Source organism: Gobio gobio, assembly GCF_949357685.1.
Source record: "Gobio gobio genome assembly, chromosome: 24".
Lineage (NCBI taxonomy): Eukaryota > Metazoa > Chordata > Actinopteri > Cypriniformes > Gobionidae > Gobio > Gobio gobio.
The window spans coordinates 551201-568700 of record NC_137120.1 but is presented as its reverse complement, the minus strand read 5'-3'; the positions used below and the strand labels follow the sequence as shown (position 1 = coordinate 568700).

General features: G+C 42.3%; 1 protein-coding gene across 1 annotated transcript in view; it reads left to right on the top strand.

The window, feature by feature from the left end:
• The first annotated feature begins 16647 nt into the window (after positions 1 to 16647).
• slc25a34 (solute carrier family 25 member 34) overlaps positions 16648 to 17500 on the top strand; it is a 19560-nt gene continuing 18707 nt past the window's right edge. Inside the window, exon 1 of the mRNA XM_079808448.1 lies at positions 16648 to 17099. The gene's annotated coding sequence lies outside the window, so the exon portion shown is untranslated. The remainder of the gene's footprint in view (positions 17100 to 17500) is intronic.

The window sequence follows — 17500 nt, the reverse complement described above, 5'->3', positions numbered from 1 at the left end:
AAGCGAATTGAATTGAATTGAGTGTGTGTGTGTGTGTGTGTGTGTGTGTGTGTCTCTGTGTGTGTGAGAGAGAGAGAGAGAGTGTGTGTGTGTGTGTATGAGAGAGAGAGAGAGAGTGAGAGTGTGTGTGTGTGTGTGTGTGTGTGTGTGTGTGTGTGTGTGTGTGAGAGAGAGAGAGAGAGTGTGTGTGTGTGTGTGTGTGTGTGTCTGTGTGTCTGTGTGTGTGAGAGAGAGAGAGTGTGTGTGTGTGTCTGTGTGTGTGAGAGAGAGAGTGTGTCTGTGTGTGTGAGAGAGAGAGTGTGTGTGTGTGTGTGTGTGTGTGTGTGTGTGAGAGAGTGTGTGTGTGTGTCTGTGTGTGTGAGAGAGAGAGTGTGTGTGTGTGTGTGTGTGTGTGTGTGTGTGTGTGTGTGTCTGTGTGTGAGAGAGAGAGAGAGTGTGTGTCTCTGTGTGTGAGAGAGAGAGAGTGTGTGTGTGTCTGTGTGTGTGTGAGAGTGTATTGAAAATATTGGTCACCATTATGGAGAACAGTGTTTTGTTTATTTGGCCAGTTTGAGTTGGGATTTTCTGTAGTTTGTGTCTTTGTAACAGTGTTTAGTGGAACACATACTTTGTTGCAAAGAAAGCCATAAACATAAATGATCAAGTGAAAAAGTTATCATCATAAAGGTTTTTTTTTTTGGACCAAACTAATCTTTGAGAAAAGTGGATAATAAAAATGTTTTTTATAGATTTTCACCGTAAATGCTTTACTGCCACAGATCAGTCATCCTAATTTCTCAGTAATCCATTTTTAGATACATCTAGGGGGGAAATGACATCAGAATCATCATATGAATCTCAACAATGGTGACATGCTGCAATGCATGCTGGGAGTCATGAGTGTTATACTATGGGTGCGTTCCGTAAGTGGACTGCGAAGTGGACTTCAGAGGGTTTTCCGCCATCTTAAGTGAGATTCCAATCCAAAGGGAGCGAACATGTTCAGTCTGAAGGGCACTGCGAACGGCGTAGGGAAGAAGGGAACATCGATACATCACTTCACACTTCACAGGAAGCGGAGAGAGAATCACCCACATGTCTCTGAACTAATGACGGAGCCGCTGCTGGAAGAGTTTAAACAGCTCTGCCATTAAGGAGTTTACAGTTTATTAGTTATTATACAAACTAGAGTATTTATGAATGGTTATGGCAATAACTTACATTTGTATATTATATTTGATGAATATGTAAACAAATTAAAAGTGTTGAGAAGCACCTGAGCGCTGTCATGTTTTATATTTGCCTTTATTTACCTCAGGAATGTTTACTGCAGCTGCACTGAGGAAAGAAAGCGCACGAGATGAGACGCTAAAGCTCGTTAAGAATAGCCCATAACCAAATCAAAGTATTTTCATATTCAATGACAGGTGCAGCTTCAAATCTGTCCATAGTCAATACAGGTTATAAGTAAACTAATAAAACTAATGGACAATGTTTAGATTATATGTTTTAGATAGTCTACTGTGTGTTTTGTAAATGTATATGCTTATTACATGGTTTTCAATTTGAAAGTAAAGTAAATTACAATATTAATTTATGTCATAATCTGCACCCGTCGTTGCCTTTCTTTGATGACGTTGCAGGGCGTTCCAAATGAGCGATTATTGTCTGCGAAGTCCACTTCAGCAGATATGCCCTGCTCAGGGAGTAGGGAGCAGTGAACACTGCGTAGGGACCCTGTCGAATGGAATGCACCCCAAGATTATTATATATCCCATCATGCATTGCAGTATGAAGCATGTCATTGAGATTAATATGCTGATTCTTGATGTTTGTGCGGGTGTGCATAAAGTATTTTTTTCACAATGTATTTAATAACAAAATTCAGAATTCTTGATATCTGGCAAGAAAGGATTGCTGGTGAAAATCTACTAATAAGTATTTGACAATTTTATTTTTTATATGTCAATTATCAGTCTCCTTTATGATGTTGAAACATATATCATATGACCATCTTTGTTTACGGCTTCTTTAGCAAAAAAATTATGTATTTGAGTAAACACTGTAACAAAGACCACAAACTGACATCAAAAGCCAAGAGTCAAACTGGCCAAATAAACGAAACACTGATCTCCATAGTGGCGACCGTTCCCATAAAACATCACCCTCGAAACCTCTGTTAATTATCAGTAAGAGCTTCTGTAGACGTCAGAAATAAAGTCCGGCTGGTTTGTAATAAGAGTGTGTGTGTGTGTGTGTGTGTGTGTGTGTGTGTGTGTGTGTGTGTGTGTGTGTGTGTGTGTGTGTGTGTGTGTGTGTGTGTGTGTGTGTGTGTGTGTGTGTGTGTGTGTGTGTGTGTGTGTGTGTGTGTGTGTGTGTGTGTGTGTGTGTGTGTGTGTGTGTGTGTGTGTGTGTGTGTGTGTGTGTGTGTGTGTGTGTGTGTGTGTGTGTGTGTGTGTGTGTGTGTGTGTGTGACAGCTGTGGCTGTAGTTGTGTTTCTGTCCTTCAGTGATTCTGCTCATCATCATCAGGGGCCCGTTTCAGAAAGGAGGTTAAGTGAAAACTCTGAGTATGTTAACCCTGAAATAAGGCAAACTCTGGGTTTTCTGTTTCAGAATCTGAGGTATGTCAAACCCGAGAAAGCAGGGTAAGTCAAGCCGGTTTCTGAAAGAGAGGTCACTTATACTCAGAGTCAGTTACCAGGGTCACTCTTACTCTGTGAACCTAACCTGGTCAGGAGCAGGTTTACTTTGGTAAACCCAGAGTTTGTTTCAGTCTCCTCCCCTTTTTAAAGCGCCAGCTGTGTTTAAATACTTTATTCATTCATTCAAACTGCACAAATGCTTTCCTTACTGAGTATTTTGGTCGTATTTCAAGTATAAATATGTAAAAAATTATAAATATAATCTAAATCTAAAGTAAGCAAAGTTTACTTAAAACAAATTAAATGATCTGCCACTTGACAAAAATGCAAAGTAAGAAAAGCATTCTTTGCAGGAACATTCATTGCTCATCTTTTCATCATGAGGACTGTCAAAGTGACACAAACAGCATGTGCTTTTCTACAGGATCCTGACCTTCACTTGATAATCCTCTAGAAGTTTCCCTAACCCTGATCATTCAAATTTCCTTTAGGATTTCCAGTGTTTGGACTCATTGATGACGCTCATATTCCCATCATCACACTTTCTGAAAACTGATTACTGTATGGGATGGAAGGATTCTGCCAGATGATAGTACGAGATATAGGCCATAACCACAGCTGTTAAATACATTTATGTAAAATTTTTATAGTCATCTTTATTTCCTACAAATACTCATTATTTTCCTGTTGGATGTTAATATTCTTCCTCATCTCCTCTTCATCTGTCAGTGGTGCTGGAGTAGAAGTCAAATGTTAATGTCATTCCCCTGATTAATAAATGTAACCGGTGGAATCAGAGAATATTTCACTATGTGAAAGAGCACAGACACTTTACACATCTCTGGGTTTCCGAAGCTGAAGTCGTCATAGGGTTAACTCTTATAGCAGTGAATGAGAGAATACATTACATATATATTTTTGTGTCTGCATTTGCTCAAATAGCAAAAGAAAAACTCCACAATAGTGATTTCACAACTTTCAAAAAGATGGAAAGATTAAAGTAAGATTGATAACTGCAGTGAAAAGAGAGAAAGATGTTCATTTTCACCATCACTCCCACAGACGCTGTATTAGAAACACTCTCAGCAGCGGGAACTTGTGTTTTGTAATTTGATGGAAAAGTAATATAATACAAAGTATTAGTGTTATAAATGTACATACATAAAAAAAAATAAAAAAAACGTTGCAGGATTTATGATATTGATGAGCATTAAAGCACGTCATGACTGTGAGACGGGTCTCTGTGGGAAAATCTGCTGCTGGACACTGAATGATATTTATTTAATATGTCAAATGTTTGTAAAGTCATTAAACCAACACCCTGAACATTTTATGCTTAAAGCTTTTCCTGATTGAATTATTTTTAGTTTTATTAGCTGCTGCCACATTCTTTGTTTGCCTTTTGGATACCATGAAAATTAAACTTAATTAAAATAATTAAGAATTAAACTTGTGTATTGACCCGGAAGTATGCAAACGTCTTTTTGTTGGGTGCTGTTGCCATGGTGAATCGTAATTTCGGAGCTCCATTGATCATGGCTTTTCATAGTTGGAGTGCATGAGCTTAACTCAGAGTCAGTTACTCAGGGTCAGTTACTCAGGGTCAGTTACTCAGGGTCAGTTACTCAGGGTCAGTCACTCAGAGTCAGTTACTCAGAGTCAGTTACTCAGGGTCAGTTACTCAGAGTCAGTTACTCAGGGTCAGTTACTCACAGTCAGTCACTCAGAGTCAGTTACTCAGAGTCAGTTACTCAGAGTCAGTTACTCAGAGTCAGTTACTCAGAGTCAGTCACTCAGAGTCAGTTACTCAGAGTCAGTTACTCAGAGTCAGTTACTCAGAGTCAGTTACTCAGAGTCAGTCACTCAGAGTCATTTACTCAGAGTCAGTTACTCAGAGTCAGTCACTCAGAATCAGTTACTCAGAGAGTCAGTTACTCAGAGTCAGTCACTCAGAGTCATTTACTCAGAGTCAGTTACTCAGAGTCAGTCACTCAGAATCAGTTACTCATCAGAGTCAGTCACTCAGAGTCAGTCACTCAGAGTCATTTACTCAGAGTCAGTTACTCAGAGTCAGTCACTCAGAATCAGTTACTCATCAGAGTCAGTCACTCAGAGTCAGTCACTCAGAGTCAGTCACTCAGAGTCAGTCACTCAGAGTCAGTTACTCAGAGTCAGTTACTCAGAATCAGTTACTCATCAGAGTCAGTCACTCAGAGTCAGTTACTCAGAGTCAGTTACTCAGAGTCAGTTACTCAGAGTCAGTCACTCAGAGTCAGTCACTCAGAGTCAGTTACTCAGAGTCAGTTACTCAGAGTCAGTTACTCAGAGTCAGTCACTCAGAGTCAGTCACTCAGAATCAGTTACTCATCAGAGTCAGTCACTCAGAGTCAGTCACTCAGAGTCAGTTACTCAGAGTCAGTTACTCAGGGTCAGTTACTCAGAGTCAGTTACTCAGAGTCAGTTACTCAGGGTCAGTTACTCAGGGTCAGTTACTCAGAGTCAGTTACTCAGGGTCAGTTACTCAGAGTCAGTTACTCAGGGTCAGTTACTCAGAGTCAGTTACTCAGAGTCAGTCACTCAGATTCAGTTACTCAGGGTCAGTTACTCAGGGTCAGTTACTCAGGGTCAGTTACTCAGAGTCAGTTACTCAGAGTCAGTCACTCAGAGTCAGTTACTCAGGGTCAGTTACTCAGGGTCAGTTACTCAGGGTCAGTTACTCAGAGTCAGTCACTCAGAGTCAGTTACTCAGAGTCAGTTACTCAGAGAGTCAGTTACTCAGAGTCAGTCACTCAGAGTCAGTTACTCAGAGTCAGTTACTCAGAGTCAGTTACTCAGGGTCAGTTACTCAGGGTCAGTTACTCAGGGTCAGTTACTCAGGGTCAGTTACTCAGAGTCAGTCACTCAGAGTCAGTTACTCAGAGTCAGTTACTCAGAGTCAGTTACTCAGAATCAGTTACTCAGAGTCAGTTACTCAGAGTCAGTCACTCAGAGTCAGTTACTCAGAGTCAGTTACTCAGAGTCAGTCACTCAGAGTCAGTTACTCAGAGTCAGTTACTCAGAGTCAGTTACTCAGAGTCAGTTACTCAGAGTCAGTTACTCAGGGTCAGTTACTCAGGGTCAGTTACTCAGAGTCAGTTACTCAGGGTCAGTTACTCAGAGTCGGTTACTCAGAGTCAGTTACTCAGGGTCAGTTACTCAGGGTCAGTTACTCAGAGTCAGTTACTCAGGGTCAGTTACTCAGAGTCAGTTACTCAGGGTCAGTTACTCAGAGTCAGTCACTCAGAGTCAGTTACTCAGAGTCAGTTACTCAGAGTCAGTCACTCAGAGTCAGTTACTCAGGGTCAGTTACTCAGGGTCAGTTACTCAGGGTCAGTTACTCAGGGTCAGTTACTCAGGGTCAGTTACTCAGAGTCAGTTACTCAGAGTCAGTCACTCAGAGTCAGTTACTCAGGGTCAGTTACTCAGGGTCAGTTACTCAGGGTCAGTTACTCAGAGTCAGTTACTCAGAGTCAGTCACTCAGAGTCAGTTACTCAGGGTCAGTTACTCAGGGTCAGTTACTCAGGGTCAGTTACTCAGGGTCAGTTACTCAGAGTCAGTCACTCAGAGTCAGTTACTCAGAGTCAGTTACTCAGAGTCAGTTACTCAGGGTCAGTTACTCAGGGTCAGTCACTCAGAGTCAGTTACTCAGAGTCAGTTACTCAGGGTCAGTTACTCAGAGTCAGTTACTCAGGGTCAGTTACTCAGAGTCAGTCACTCAGAGTCAGTTACTCAGGGTCAGTTACTCAGGGTCAGTTACTCAGGGTCAGTTACTCAGGGTCAGTCACTCAGAGTCAGTTACTCAGAGTCAGTTACTCAGGGTCAGTTACTCAGAGTCAGTTACTCAGGGTCAGTTACTCACAGTCAGTCACTCAGAGTCAGTTACTCAGAGTCAGTTACTCAGAGTCAGTTACTCAGAGTCAGTTACTCAGAGTCAGTCACTCAGAGTCAGTTACTCAGAGTCAGTTACTCAGAGTCAGTTACTCAGAGTCAGTTACTCAGAGTCAGTCACTCAGAGTCATTTACTCAGAGTCAGTTACTCAGAGTCAGTCACTCAGAATCAGTTACTCAGAGAGTCAGTTACTCAGAGTCAGTCACTCAGAGTCATTTACTCAGAGTCAGTTACTCAGAGTCAGTCACTCAGAATCAGTTACTCATCAGAGTCAGTCACTCAGAGTCAGTCACTCAGAGTCATTTACTCAGAGTCAGTTACTCAGAGTCAGTCACTCAGAATCAGTTACTCATCAGAGTCAGTCACTCAGAGTCAGTCACTCAGAGTCAGTCACTCAGAGTCAGTCACTCAGAGTCAGTTACTCAGAGTCAGTTACTCAGAATCAGTTACTCATCAGAGTCAGTCACTCAGAGTCAGTTACTCAGAGTCAGTCACTCAGAATCAGTTACTCATCAGAGTCAGTCACTCAGAGTCAGTCACTCAGAGTCAGTCACTCAGAGTCAGTCACTCAGAGTCAGTTACTCAGAGTCAGTTACTCAGAATCAGTTACTCATCAGAGTCAGTCACTCAGAGTCAGTTACTCAGAGTCAGTCACTCAGAATCAGTTACTCATCAGAGTCAGTCACTCAGAGTCAGTTACTCAGAGTCAGTCACTCAGAATCAGTTACTCATCAGAGTCAGTCACTCAGAGTCAGTCACTCAGAGTCAGTCACTCAGAGTCAGTCACTCAGAGTCAGTTACTCAGAGTCAGTTACTCAGGGTCAGTTACTCAGAGTCAGTTACTCAGAGTCAGTTACTCAGGGTCAGTTACTCAGGGTCAGTTACTCAGAGTCAGTTACTCAGGGTCAGTTACTCAGAGTCAGTTACTCAGGGTCAGTTACTCAGAGTCAGTTACTCAGAGTCAGTTACTCAGAGTCAGTTACTCATCAGAGTCAGTCACTCAGAGTCAGTTACTCAGAGTCAGTCACTCAGAATCAGTTACTCATCAGAGTCAGTCACTCAGAGTCAGTCACTCAGAGTCAGTCACTCAGAGTCAGTCACTCAGAGTCAGTTACTCAGAGTCAGTTACTCAGAATCAGTTACTCATCAGAGTCAGTCACTCAGAGTCAGTTACTCAGAGTCAGTCACTCAGAATCAGTTACTCATCAGAGTCAGTCACTCAGAGTCAGTTACTCAGAGTCAGTCACTCAGAATCAGTTACTCATCAGAGTCAGTCACTCAGAGTCAGTCACTCAGAGTCAGTCACTCAGAGTCAGTCACTCAGAGTCAGTTACTCAGAGTCAGTTACTCAGGGTCAGTTACTCAGAGTCAGTTACTCAGAGTCAGTTACTCAGGGTCAGTTACTCAGGGTCAGTTACTCAGAGTCAGTTACTCAGGGTCAGTTACTCAGAGTCAGTTACTCAGGGTCAGTTACTCAGAGTCAGTTACTCAGAGTCAGTCACTCAGATTCAGTTACTCAGGGTCAGTTACTCAGGGTCAGTTACTCAGGGTCAGTTACTCAGAGTCAGTTACTCAGAGTCAGTCACTCAGAGTCAGTTACTCAGGGTCAGTTACTCAGGGTCAGTTACTCAGGGTCAGTTACTCAGAGTCAGTCACTCAGAGTCAGTTACTCAGAGTCAGTTACTCAGAGAGTCAGTTACTCAGAGTCAGTCACTCAGAGTCAGTTACTCAGAGTCAGTTACTCAGAGTCAGTTACTCAGGGTCAGTTACTCAGGGTCAGTTACTCAGGGTCAGTTACTCAGGGTCAGTTACTCAGAGTCAGTCACTCAGAGTCAGTTACTCAGAGTCAGTTACTCAGAGTCAGTTACTCAGAATCAGTTACTCAGAGTCAGTTACTCAGAGTCAGTCACTCAGAGTCAGTTACTCAGAGTCAGTTACTCAGAGTCAGTCACTCAGAGTCAGTTACTCAGAGTCAGTTACTCAGAGTCAGTTACTCAGAGTCAGTCACTCAGAGTCAGTTACTCAGAGTCAGTTACTCAGGGTCAGTTACTCAGGGTCAGTTACTCAGAGTCAGTTACTCAGGGTCAGTTACTCAGAGTCGGTTACTCAGAGTCAGTTACTCAGGGTCAGTTACTCAGGGTCAGTTACTCAGAGTCAGTTACTCAGGGTCAGTTACTCAGAGTCAGTCACTCAGAGTCAGTTACTCAGAGTCAGTTACTCAGAGTCAGTCACTCAGAGTCAGTTACTCAGGGTCAGTTACTCAGGGTCAGTTACTCAGGGTCAGTTACTCAGAGTCAGTTACTCAGAGTCAGTCACTCAGAGTCAGTTACTCAGAGTCAGTTACTCAGAGTCAGTCACTCAGGGTCAGTTACTCAGGGTCAGTTACTCAGAGTCAGTTACTCAGGGTCAGTTACTCAGAGTCAGTTACTCAGAGTCAGTCACTCAGGGTCAGTTACTCAGGGTCAGTTACTCAGAGTCAGTTACTCAGAGTCAGTCACTCAGGGTCAGTTACTCAGGGTCAGTCACTCAGGGTCAGTTACTCAGGGTCAGTTACTCAGAGTCAGTTACTCAGAGTCAGTCACTCAGGGTCAGTTACTCAGGGTCAGTTACTCAGAGTCAGTTACTCAGGGTCAGTTACTCAGAGTCGGTTACTCAGAGTCAGTTACTCAGGGTCAGTTACTCAGGGTCAGTTACTCAGAGTCAGTTACTCAGGGTCAGTTACTCAGAGTCAGTCACTCAGAGTCAGTTACTCAGAGTCAGTTACTCAGAGTCAGTCACTCAGAGTCAGTTACTCAGGGTCAGTTACTCAGGGTCAGTTACTCAGGGTCAGTTACTCAGGGTCAGTTATAATAATAATAATAAACTTTATTTTATATAGCGCCTTTAAATGTTACATCTCAAAGCACTTTACATAAAAATATGAATTAAAAAACACATAACATTGCAGGCAGAAAAAAATAAACAAAATAGACAAATGAATCACATAAAAGCTATCCTAAAATAATATGTTTTAAGTAAAGATTTAAAAACACTAAGGGATTCTGCATTCCTAATCTCAGAGGGCAGGGAATTCCACAACTTAGGAGCCAAAGAAGAAAAAGCCCGATCACCCATAGTTTTCAGCCGTGTTGTTTGGACATTTAAAAGACCAGCTTCAGAGGAGCGTAGAGCACGTGTTGGCGTATAGAGGGTTAAAAGCTCACACAAATATTGAGGGGCCAAATTATTCAAGGCCTTATACGTGAGCATTAGAATTTTAAAATCAATACGAAAACTAACAGGTAGCCAGTGCAATTTTTCAAGGATTGGAGTGATATGCTCCCTTGCACTGGTCCTAGTTAGAATTCTAGCAGCTGAATTTTGTACCAACTGTAATTTGCTCAGGGTAGCTTTAGAAACTCCAGCCAGCAATGCATTACAGTAATCAATACGTGAAAAAACAAAAGTGTTGATTAACTGTTCTGCCACAGAGAAAGTCAACATTGGACGTATTTTTGCAATGTTTTTCAGATGGAAAAATGATGCTTTTACTGTGTTACGAACCTGATGGTCAAATGTTAAGTTGGCATCAAATATCACCCCCAGATTTTTCAGTTTAGTTTGAAATTGTAAATCAGAGCCATCCACACTTAAGGTTATGGACTCTGCTTTACGCAATTGATGAGGTGAACCAATGAGCATTACTTCAGTTTTGTCACTGTTTAGACAGAGAAAATTTTCAGACATCCATTTTCTAATCTCAGCAAAACATTGAGAAAGAAAAGACACGGGCATATTGACATCAGGTTTTGAATGTATATAAATCTGAGTGTCATCGGCATAAAAGTGAAAGTTAAGACCGAGAGTTCGTAAAAGTTGGCCAAGTGGAAAGATGTAAATATTAAAAAGTAAAGGGCCCAAAACTGATCCCTGGGGGACACCAGAGTGCACTACACCGACCTCAGACTTGTAATCACCCATCACAACAAATTGCTTACGATCAGAGAGGTAGGACCTAAACCACTGTAATGCAGTTTCAGAAACTCCAAAGACAGTCTGTAAACGGGTGATTAAAATGGAATGATCTATAGTGTCAAAAGCGGCACTAAGATCAAGAAGAATCAGTAAGGACAGACGACCAGAATCAGAAGCCATTAACAAGTCATTAGTGACCTTAACTAACGCTGTTTCAGTACTGTGGAGTTTGCGGAATCCAGACTGAAGTGGCTCAAAAAGGTCATTAGAGGAAAGATGAGAAAGCAGTTGAGAAGCCACGGTTTGTTCTAAAATTTTGGCAAGGAAAGGAAGATTTGAGATGGGACGAAAATTATTCAGATTATCAGAATCCATGTTGTTTGTTTTTGGTACAGGGGTGACAGCAGCAGTTTTAAGTGCTGCTGGCACGACACCAGTGCCCAGAGAGTTATTAATGATTCTCAAAACAACAGGAGAGAGGGAATCAAAACATGATTTAAAAAGACATGATGGTATCGGATCAACTCTTGAAGTTGAGGCTTTCAGTTTTGAAACCAAAGTAGACAGAGACTGGGAGTTGTGAATAGCAAAGTTAGAGAGAGAAATACCAGAAAATGCAGAAATTTTTAAGGAGGAGGCAGCAGAAATATTAGTGGAAACAATGTGGTTACGTATATTAACAATTTTGGTGCTAAAAAACTCCAAAAACATATTACAACGGTGAGTTGAAGCAGGAACATTAGAGAGGTTGTGATTTTTAAGCAGCTTATTAATTGAGTGAAACAGTTGTTTAGGATTTCTCTGGTTGCTGACAATTAACTGAGAAAAATAAACAGATCTAGCTGACACAATTTCAGCCTTATATTCAAGTAAGCTGTCTTTCCAGGCCTGGTGATGAACAGTTAAACCTGATATGCGCCATCTACGCTCCATTTTGCGACACAAAGCCTTCATAGCACGCAGATCATCATTGTACCAAGGAGCAGAGCGTGCAAAAGAAATGGATCGTGATTTCAAAGGAGCCAGCGTGTCAAGGCCAGACAAGAGAACAGAATTCAGCACTGAAACATTATCATCCAGATCATCAGAAAGAGAACCACAACTTAAAGAAGAGTCAATAAAGTCTGAAAAATCAGTGGGCTCAATAGATCTCCACTTGCGATAGTTAATGATACGAGAAGCAGTAGTGTTTGTGACAGGTAATTCCATGTTAAAGAAGACAGCCCGGTGATCAGACAGACCCAAGTCCGAGGTTGACAACTGAGACACAAATGCACCATTGGTAACCACAAGGTCTAAAATGTGGCCTTTGTCATGTGTGGGACAGTCCACGAGCTGGTTAAGTTCAAAGCACTCCAAGATGGACAAAAAGTCTTTTGTTATTGTGGAGTCTTTTATATCCATATGGATGTTGAAATCTCCCAGGAGAAGAACTCTTTCAAACCTGAGGCAGAGAAAAGACAACATATCTGATAATTCAGATAAAAAGTCTTTATTTGTCCTAGGAGGCCTGTAGACTGTAGCCACTGCAGTAGAGAGGGACGCAGAAACACTCAAAGCAAGACATTCAAATGAGTCTGTTTTGGGGACAGACACGGGACACATGTTGAACTGTTGACTGTGCAGCACAATGATACCCCAACCTCTACCAGAGGTACGCGGGAGATCAAATAATCCATAGCCAGCAGGAGTCAGTTCGTTAAAAAGAAGACCATCAGATTCTTTGTGCCATGTTTCAGTTAAACAGACAAGGTCGAGCTTTTGTTCTAAAATAATGTCAGATAAAATAACGGCTTTGTTGTTGACAGAGCGCGCGTTAAACAGTGCTGATTTCAGCAGACGCGGGTGAGCAGATGGATCCGAAGCAACCTCCGCACGCCTGAGTGCCGATAAATTATACAAGTTAACCCCTGTAGGTCTTAACTGCAGTCTATGGGGTTTGCGCAGAAATCGCGGGTAGGCGACAGCTTTCAATATTGAGCATAAAAAACTTCGCCTTGGAGAGCGATGTATGTAACGCTTATGTCGCAGTATTCCAAGATTACTGCAGAGAGCACGTATGTCACTCGCAACATCTAAATGTCCGTTCAAGTTCAACAACTGGCGAGCAGTGTACCTGAGAGCCATTCGGGGAGGATCCACACCAACAGCAGCCTCACAGCGGTGTAAACAGTGTACGTCCTGGGCCAGGCAACAGTAGAGTATATTCCAGTAAACCGCACTCAGAGATAAAAGCAGTAATCCAGCATGCGATGCATAATTCCACATCACGAACGAATAAAATGACATTGGCTCATAAAAGAAACTTCTAAAAACGGGAGAGAGGAGCGGCAGCCAAACGCGCCAGCGTGCCCTTTCAACCGGAACCCAAAGAGTCAGTTACTCAGAGTCAGTTACTCAGGGTCAGTTACTCAGAATCAGTTACTCATCAGAGTCAGTCACTCAGAGTCAGTTACTCAGGGTCAGTTACTCAGAGTCAGTTACTCAGAGTCAGTCACTCAGAGTCAGTTACTCAGGGTCAGTTACTCAGGGTCAGTTACTCAGGGTCAGTTACTCAGAGTCAGTTACTCAGAGTCAGTCACTCAGAGTCAGTTACTCAGGGTCAGTTACTCAGGGTCAGTTACTCAGGGTCAGTTACTCAGGGTCAGTTACTCAGGGTCAGTCACTCAGAGTCAGTTACTCAGAGTCAGTTACTCAGGGTCAGTTACTCAGAGTCAGTTACTCAGGGTCAGTTACTCACAGTCAGTCACTCAGAGTCAGTTACTCAGAGTCAGTTACTCAGAGTCAGTTACTCAGAGTCAGTTACTCAGAGTCAGTCACTCAGAGTCAGTTACTCAGAGTCAGTTACTCAGAGTCAGTTACTCAGAGTCAGTTACTCAGAGTCAGTTACTCAGAGTCATTTACTCAGAGTCAGTTACTCAGAGTCAGTCACTCAGAATCAGTTACTCAGAGAGTCAGTTACTCAGAGTCAGTCACTCAGAGTCATTTACTCAGAGTCAGTTACTCAGAGTCAGTCACTCAGAATCAGTTACTCATCAGAGTCAGTCACTCAGAGTCAGTCACTCAGAGTCATTTACTCAGAGTCAGTTACTCAGAGTCAGTCACTCAGAATCAGTTACTCATCAGAGTCAGTCACTCAGAGTCAGTCACTCAGAGTCAGTCACTCAGAGTCAGTCACTCAGAGTCAGTTACTCAGAGTCAGTTACTCAGAATCAGTTACTCATCAGAGTCAGTCACTCAGAGTCAGTTACTCAGAGTCAGTCACTCAGAATCAGTTACTCATCAGAGTCAGTCACTCAGAGTCAGTCACTCAGAGTCAGTCACTCAGAGTCAGTCACTCAGAGTCAGTTACTCAGAGTCAGTTACTCAGAATCAGTTACTCATCAGAGTCAGTCACTCAGAGTCAGTTACTCAGAGTCAGTCACTCAGAATCAGTTACTCATCAGAGTCAGTCACTCAGAGTCAGTTACTCAGAGTCAGTCACTCAGAATCAGTTACTCATCAGAGTCAGTCACTCAGAGTCAGTCACTCAGAGTCAGTCACTCAGAGTCAGTCACTCAGAGTCAGTTACTCAGAGTCAGTTACTCAGGGTCAGTTACTCAGAGTCAGTTACTCAGAGTCAGTTACTCAGGGTCAGTTACTCAGGGTCAGTTACTCAGAGTCAGTTACTCAGGGTCAGTTACTCAGAGTCAGTTACTCAGGGTCAGTTACTCAGAGTCAGTTACTCAGAGTCAGTCACTCAGATTCAGTTACTCAGGGTCAGTTACTCAGGGTCAGTTACTCAGGGTCAGTTACTCAGAGTCAGTTACTCAGAGTCAGTCACTCAGAGTCAGTTACTCAGGGTCAGTTACTCAGGGTCAGTTACTCAGGGTCAGTTACTCAGAGTCAGTCACTCAGAGTCAGTTACTCAGAGTCAGTTACTCAGGGTCAGTTACTCAGAGTCAGTTACTCAGGGTCAGTTACTCAGAGTCAGTCACTCAGAGTCAGTTACTCAGAGTCAGTTACTCAGAGTCAGTCACTCAGAGTCAGTTACTCAGGGTCAGTTACTCAGGGTCAGTTACTCAGGGTCAGTTACTCAGGGTCAGTTATAATAATAATAATAAACTTTATTTTATATAGCGCCTTTAAATGTTACATCTCAAAGCACTTTACATAAAAATATGAATTAAAAAACACATCAGTGTCACTCAGAGTCAGTCTCAGAATCAGTTACTCAGAGTCAGTTACTCAGAGTCAGTCACTCAGAGTCAGTTACTCAGAGTCAGTTACTCAGGGTCAATTACTCAGGGTCAGTTACTCAGAGTCAGTCACTCAGAGTCAGTTACTCAGAGTCAGTTACTCAGAGTCAGTTACTCAGAGAGTCAGTTACTCAGGGTCAGTTACTCAGGGTCAGTTACTCAGGGTCAGTTACTCAGAGTCAGTCACTCAGAGTCAGTTACTCAGAGTCAGCTACTCAGGGTCAGTTACTCAGAGTCAGTTACTCAGGGTCAGTTACTCAGAGTCAGTCACTCAGAGTCAGTCACTCAGAGTCAGTTACTCAGAGTCAGTTACTCAGAGTCAGTTACTCAGAGAGTCAGTTACTCAGAGTCAGTTACTCAGAGTCAGTCACTCAGAGTCAGTTACTCAGAGTCAGTCACTCAGAGTCAGTTACTCAGAGTCAGTTACTCAGGGTCAGTTACTCAGAGTCAGTTACTCAGGGTCAGTTACTCAGAGTCAGTCACTCAGAGTCAGTCACTCAGAGTCAGTTACTCAGAGTCAGTTACTCAGAGTCAGTCACTCAGAGTCAGTCACTCAGAGTCAGTTACTCAGAGTCAGTTACTCAGAGTCAGTTACTCAGAGTCAGTTACTCAGAGTCAGTTACTCAGAGTCAGTTACTCAGAGTCAGTTACTCAGAGTCAGTCACTCAGAGTCAGTCACTCAGAGTCAGTTACTCAGAGTCAGTCACTCAGAGTCAGTCACTCAGAGTCAGTTACTCAGAGTCAGTTACTCAGAGTCAGTTACTCAGGGTCAGTCACTCAGAGTCAGTCACTCAGAGTCAGTTACTCAGAGTCAGTCACTCAGAGTCAGTCACTCAGAGTCAGTTACTCAGAGTCAGTTACTCAGAGTCAGTTACTCAGAGTTGATTGAACTACCTCAATTCAGCTGTTCTGAAACCCAAAACTCAGAGTTTCCCATCTCAGAGTAAGTCAACTCAGAGTTCAGGTTTAAACTCAGAGTTAGTTGAACCTCCTTACTGAAACAGGCCCAGCTCTTCAATAATCAAACTATCATCACTCAATGGATCACTGAAGTATCTGATGAACTCTAGCCCTGCTTCAGTGTAGCTTTAACACCGGCTGCTGCTTCACATATGAACACGAGCGCTGAATTCAACACCGGGGAATTCACTGTGTATAAATAAACCAAAAAAACATACTTACTACACTTTTACTATAATAAAACCATGGTTATTTTTCGTAAGGGTGTGTGTTTGCAGCAGTGTGTGTGAGTGAGAGAGTACGTTATTAACATTTTAAAATTTACATTTAAAGAAATCTAGTGTTTGATCATATCTATATATTTATTAAACTGCAAAACTGCAATACTTTTTTGAGCAACTAGATTAGATACATGTATATTGATTAAAGAGCCATAAAGGCACCAGTGGGTAATGGCATTACAAATGGAAATTATTATTTTTCGAGCCACAAAATGACTCTAATTTGCCTCTTTGAATAAGAATTCTCTAATTGAACCTTAATTACTACACTAATTGTAATATAAATAATACAAATATTAGAAGAAAAATATTTTAAGTGGTCATTAATGGACCATAATTATTGCACAAATAGTATTTAGTACCAAAATATCTCAAAATACTCAATAAATATTATTGAACTAAAATATAGAACATTTATTCAATTGAATAATAGTTAAGGTGTGATGAGTAGCCTGTGAGTGTGACCAATTAGTAAGGAATACCTGAGGGTATTAATAAAATAAAAACATTAACATTAATGTTAACAATGTTGCATCTCCATCACCCTCCATTATAAAACCATCCTGTATGGTTGATGTGATAATCAATGCACACTGTGCTGTACTGTTGACCGAAACTTGCTGCAAACCCCTGAAGTGGAGCTCCGTGAAGCGCGTGCCCGCGCGCGTGACCGCGAGATGAGCGAGCATGGAACTCCGTCTTCAACACTCTGGCTTTAACTCTTATGCCATAATAGCGCCAAAACGCTTTTTATTGTTTGAATTTCGCATTAAAACTATTTTTTTTTAAAAAAAAAGCTTATTTTTAAAACGCCAAATGCGTGAGAGTTGGCAACCCTGCAGTGTGTGTGTGTGTGTACACATTCTCTGTTGTGGCTCTGGCTCGGGAATGCGCGTGAGATCCGCAGCGGGACTTTGGACAGGATTTCACCTTTAACCCATTTGAATTCAGTCGGCGGTGCTCCGACGCGATTGGCTGTCCGCCGGGGAGGCTGTGAGGTGGAGGAGGAGCTGCGCGCTGATTGGTCGGGCAGGAGCCGTGGGCGGGGCCTTTACTGAAGCGCTTCATGTTTACGAGCGAGTGTGTGAATCAAACAGAAACGCGACCGGACTCGGTAAGACGCTCGGGAGAAGTTTATCGCGCGGTTGAAGTGTGTGTGTGTGTGTGTGTGTGTGTGTGTGTGTGTGTGTGTGTGTGTGTGTGTGTGTGTGTGTGTGTGTGTGTGTGTGTGTGTGTGTGTGTGTGTGTGTGTGTGTGTGTGTGTGTGTGTGTGTGTGTGTGTGTAATGTGTCTGCTAAATGACTAAATGTAAATGTGTGTGTGTGTGTAATGTGTCTGCTAAATGACTAAATGTAAATGTGTGTGTAATGTGTGTGTGTGTGTGTGTGTATATAATGTGTGTGTATGTATGTATGTGTGTGTATATAATGTGTGTGTATGTATGTATGTGTGTGTATATAATGTGTGTGTATGTATGTGTGTGTATATAATGTGTGTGTATGTATGTGTGTGTGT